Raw genomic sequence first — 6,194 nt, 5'->3', positions numbered from 1 at the left:
TACAAATTTGTTTCTCAATGTCCTGCTGACTATTGGGGGTCTATAGTGCAATTAGGAGAAAGTGAGGACTGCAGATGCTGGAGATCAGAGCTGAAAAATGTGTTGCTGAAAAAGCGCAGTAGGTCAAGCAGCATCCAAGGAGCAGGAGATTCTCCTGCTCCTTGGATGCTGCCTGACCTGCTGTGCTTTTCCAGCAACACATTTTTCAGGCCTATAGTGCAACCCCAATAAAGTGATCATCCCTTTCTTATTTCTCAGTTCCACCCAAATAACTTCGCTGGACATATTCCCAGGAATATCATCCCTAATGTCTTGAAATTTTAATTTTAAAATTCAGTTCATTATTTTTTGACCATCCATTATGCAGCAGTTTAGCCCATGGGAAACATCATGGCCTGGGACTTCCATTTGATTGGGATTGAAAGTGATTGTAAGTTTGTAAGTTTGAAACCAAAAATTCAATTAACACAATCTCACATGAAATCCAGTGCCATGTTTGAGAAATTTAAGCAATATAACTTCAATTAAGTCACACACTGGCTCCTCAAGGTAATTAATAAATAATCTGTGACTGAGATTCTCCTGTTTGAACCTTTCTCTTCCATAAGGATGCTGTTGCCTGCCTTACTGAGTTCTCCCATGTTGACGTTTTATAAAGAATTTACCAGAGTATTCATTTGTAAAAGAATTCATCCACAATTCTCCTCTGGGTACAAATTATTTAGTTGCGTGCATAATTATTAATGTATTTCCAATTTGTCTTTATAAAGATTTATTCTAACTGTTACTAGCTTCAACCAATTTGCTGTGAATAAGTGTTTTATTTCGATGGTAAATTATTGCTGAGAAAAGACATTTTGTAGAGACATTTGCATTTCCCAAGTTAGTTCTGAAGAATACCAAAGCAAAGGGCAAATAATTTTGTATGCTATATCTGAAGACTGTTGATTATTTGGAACATGCACTATAATTTGTAAAGGCATTGCTTTGGAGAATGCAACAGTTGGAGGATGTTTGCTAAACTTTGAACCAAGAAAGTTGACTCTGATTGTTCAAGGCACTGCCCTGTGAAATGAACCTGAAAACAACTTTCACCTGTTTTGTTGTTTTGAAACAGATATTGTTTACGTGCATGTTCTCTCTGTCAGAAAAGAACAGGCTCCCGCATATTGATGTGTGTAATTTCAGGTGCTACACTGAATCCACAATTGATAATCCTAAATTGGTTGTCAACATAGTTATTAGCATACCCAGGATTATTTAGTAAATAATGTCCAATCCTAGATTCACATCTAATTTTGGACAGTCCCCTGTGAGTTTTCTAAACACAATTTGCTTGGGTATGGTCAGTATTCTGCATGCTACAAACATGTAAAACTTGTCACTCATTGGGACATGTGACCTACATACCTAGCATCACACTGGCTCTGAAATTCATATAGCACATTATTCATTTTTGAGATAAGCATAACACGCACTTGGCCTGACAATAGCATTTTGTTTGTGGTGAATACCATTCGTGTTGCTACGGAATTATAGCAACATGAAACAGCTAGCTTCACCTGATGATCAGTGAGGTACGTTATACTTCCAAGATAATCTGAAGTAAAGTGGACCCTTTAAGGACCAAATATGACAGATGCATGCATATTAACTTTTTCTTTGACTGGATACAAAGCAATGTTTGAATATATTTATCTATTTCTTATTTTTATTGAAATAATTGATATATATATGTGTATATATTTTTTTTCCAGACACCACATACAAACTAGATGGTAACAGTTCTGACCTGAAAGTCAGAGCATTAACCTGGTGACTCTAGTTCACTGTTTGTCCCTCTGAACCTTAGCCACCAACATCTCAAGACATGCTCCATGGATAGCGACCAATTACGATCTCTATCCAGCACGACTTCCAGATCCCTATCAGCACAGTGGAATGCCAATTACCCTCTGCTCAAGATGTTTAGATAAATTAAAGAAATTATGCAGGACAGCTGTGAACTGCCATCATTTGACCAGATGCATGATTTGACTTTAAAGAAGATGATAGTATCTGAATCCTAGGAAGTCTCTACCATAGCAAATACATCCATCAATGTTGTCTGGGAGAGTATGACAAACAGAGTGCCGTAGAGGTGTGGGTGCACAGTTGAGGAGGTGAGTTTGAGAAGGTAGTGTAAGCTCACAGGGAGAAACCCTCCATGAAATTGGGAGAAAATAATACAACTGATTTCTGATAAGATTCATCCCAAAGTTCTAAATATCTATACTCCATGAAAAAAACATCTTTGATCAAGTTCTATTTGCTACATTGTTTAATAAGGCATTAAGTATGTGGGGTGGATTTCAAACATTGTTCATTTCCTCTTCACGTAGAGTACTTAATACTTTGTATCACTAAACATTTGCATCCATAAGGATAGATCTTTGAACTGTCAAACAAACTTTAATCCTATGCACTAAATCCTCATCTAAAGTATTTTCCTGGAAATTGTAACTTTAAGTGAATCACAGGAAACAATGTTCAAACTAGAATAAGTTTCCTACGGACTTTTCTTGTCGTTGAAAGTCAATGTACAAGTTGAATCATTGTACCATGTATGTGCAACACTGCTTTCCTAGCTGAATAACTTGCAAATAAACCAAGTCACTAAATATCGATGAAACTCTATACAAATAGAAGGGATAATATCACATGTCTATCATGAAAAAGTCGGACAATGGGGACTAGTTAAATAACTATTTCAAAGAGCCAGAACAAGCACAATAGGCTAAATGACTTTTTCTGAGCTGTATAGTTTGATTATTCTAAGGTTTTATGACGAGAAACTGACAGCCCCTAAAGACTAGATCTCTGACCCTCTCTTTAAACTTCATAGTGACATCTGCCATATTTTCCTCTATAAGGCTGAGTAAACCTGCCTTCTTATATTTACTTCTGCGATGCTTCCAGTCTTAAAGATAAATGCATTTTTATGAAAGTATTTTGGTAACATTTCAAACATGAAATGCTACATTTCATTTTCTCATCTCTGTTTTTTTACCCCATGGTAAACTTATGGAGAAAGTGAAGTCACGTGGTGTGCAGGGTGTTTTAGCTAGATGGATAAAGAACTGGTTGAGCAACAGGAAACAGAGAGTAGTAGTTGAAAGGAGTTTCTCAAAATGGAGAAAGGTGACCAGTGGTGTTCCACAGGAATCAATGTTGGGGCCATTGTTGTTTGTGATATACTTAAATGATCTGGAAGAGGGCACTGCTGGTATGATCAACAAGTTTGCAGATGACACGAAGATTGGTGGAGTAGCAGAAAGCATAAGGGACTGTCAGAGAATACAGGAGGATACAGATAGACTGGAGAGTTGGGCGGAAAGGTGGCAGATGGATTTCAATCCAGATAAATGTGAGGTGATGTACTTTGGCAAGTCTTATTCTAGAGCGAATTATACTGTACAAGGAGGAGCCTTGGGAAAAGTTGATGAGCAGAGAGAGATCTGGGAGTGCAGGTCCATTGTACCCTGAAGTTTGTTGCACAGGTGGATAGAGTGGTCAAGAAGGCATATGGTATGCTTGCCTTCATCGGACGTGGTATTGTGTATAAAAGCTGGCAGGTCTTGTTAAAATTGTACAAGACTTTGGTTCGGCTGCATTTAGAATACTGTGTACAGTTCTGGTTGCCACATTACCAAAAGGATATGGACGCTTTGGAGAGGGTGCAGAGAAGCTTTACAAGTATGTTGCCTGGTATGGAAGGTGCTAGCTATGAAGAGAGGTTGAGTAGGTTAGGTTTATTTTCATTGACAAAAGGAGATTGAGGGGGTCCTGATTAAGGTTTACAAAATCATGAAGGGTATAGACAGGTTAGATAGAGATAAGCTTTTTCCCAGGGTGAGGGAAAGTACGAAGCAAGTACTTTACACAGAGGATGGTGGTGGGTGTCTGGAATGCATTGCCAGCAGAGGTGGTAGAGGCAGGCACGGTAGATTCATTTAAGATGCGTCTGGACAGATGCATGAGTAGGTGGGGAGCAGAGGGATACAGATGCTTAGGAATTGGGCGACAGTTTAGATAGTAGATTTGGATCGGGCTCAGGCTTGGAGGTCTGAAGAGCCTGTTCCTGGGCTGTAAATTTTCTTTTTTCTTTCTTTGTTCTTTGCACGTTGCATTTAGTTGCACCAATTGTTTTCTTCCCAAGCCTTCAACCTTTGAAGAAAACATATAATCCTGTGTCACAGGAGACCCAAGATCATCAATCACTTTCTGAATGAGTTATCAGTATTCATTTGCCTGAATTTCCAGATACACATCAATGAAGATTTAGATTCTCTTACACTATACTGATCTATAATGAAGATGCTAACTCTCATGTGCCATTACAATGCCAGCAGAGTATACAAATGATGTGAAGGCCTGACTCAAATCAGAGTAATATCGCTTTATAAGAAATATGATATTAAATGAGCTCACTAAAATTGAGGACATATGTTAATGATGAGGACTATCAACATGAAATCACAAGCACAATTTTTTAAACAAATAGAGACAGGCATTTTTCTTTTCTAATTTTAAAGGCCATGAGATTTAAGTATCTTGACAATGTAACAGTTCTATTTTACCTTTTCTGACCTTCACAAGAATTTATACTTTCATCATAAAGTTGTGGAAAACAGATTATAGTTTGCGGCCAAATGTGGAGTGAAAATCAGATCTATTTGTTTTTTGCACTGAGTTTAAGTGGTTCAGCTGAGGCAAGATTTCCTGAAGGAGCACATTCCTTTCATTTACCTGTGAAATGATTGCAACTGTTGGAAAAGGGAGTGGAATTTCCTGATCACAGTCTGTTTCACATTTTTAAAGGTTCCCTCTCTCCGTGAGGATCCAGCCAATATCTTTGGCCTGCCTATCTCTCAATTCAGGAGCAACAGCCCACAATAGGGCAGAATGAGAGCAAACATGTGACAAGGAGCCTGGAGTGCAACTCCTCTCCCCTGCTGAATAGAAAATCCTGACTGACTATCCCAAGAGACTGACTAATCATGCCCAAGCCCCTGGACAAGTAGTGAATTCTGCCTTTGACATATTGTACCAGGACACCCTGATTGAAGGCTACCTTCCCTGACTTGATTAACAATAGCTACAGGCTTCCTGACGTTGTATCTGCACAAAATGTCAAGGCAAAATATACGTATTATGAGCATGGTAGCTCTGGTTGAGGGCACAAAGCACAAAAAGCAAGCCAGGGATTCTGTTAGCATCAAGGTAGGCTCAAGGTGAGTGAAAGAGCAGGTGAGCAGCCCTGAGATGTAGTCTGGTCCACTCTGCGAAGTGAGTACCTGTCCATGCAAGCAAATTGTCGTTGCAACAGTATTGCAATGAGACATGTGATGTGTCCTGATGTGCAGATTGGCCAGGCTGCTGCATGATTCAAGTGCCTTGGAGATGTGCCATAATGATGTGCAGAGGTTTGCAAGTATCTGATAACATGGATAGAGGTGCATATGAAGTATGCCCTGAAATAATGTTCTGGATTAGTGGTGCTGGAAGAGTACAGCAGTTCAGGCAGCAACCAAGGAGCAGCGAAATCGACATTTTGGGCAAAAGCCCTTCATCAGGAATAAAGGCAGAGAGCCTGAAGTGTGGAGAGGTAAGCGAGAGGGGGGGGGGGGTGGGGAGAAAGGTGATAGGTCAGGGAGGAGAGGGTGGAGTGTATAGGTGGAAAAGGAGATACAAACAGTATTTCAATTCCATCTCAAACATCAAAAACTGTAAGTACAACAAACTTTTATCTACCCTCCTCCATAACCAGCGCTCCTCAAACATTCCAGAAGACTCCCCTGGCCTCAGAAAACACTCAGACGCCATTAGCCATGCGGCTGATGCAGCTGCCACCCCCACGCTGATTGATGATGTCACTTCTGCCCCCATCATGGCCACTCCCACAGCCACTTCCGCCCCTCACATCATCGCTGATGCCACACGCTCAGTGACTTCCGCCACCCCTACTGCCGTGGTCACAACCACTTCCGCCCCCACCAGCACCACTAACCTGCATTCTGCTGACATGCCCCCCACAGACCCCACTGTCACTATCCCCACCCCCCAGAACCCCGAGGGGAACACTACCCCTGCTCATGACTCTACCCCCATTCCCCCCACCATCACACCCACTCCAGGTACTGGCTCCGACCCCA

Source organism: Chiloscyllium plagiosum, chromosome 2 (assembly GCF_004010195.1).
Source record: "Chiloscyllium plagiosum isolate BGI_BamShark_2017 chromosome 2, ASM401019v2, whole genome shotgun sequence".
NCBI lineage: Eukaryota > Metazoa > Chordata > Chondrichthyes > Orectolobiformes > Hemiscylliidae > Chiloscyllium > Chiloscyllium plagiosum.
The sequence above is the reverse complement of the archived record's forward strand: the minus strand, read 5'-3'. Positions refer to the sequence as shown.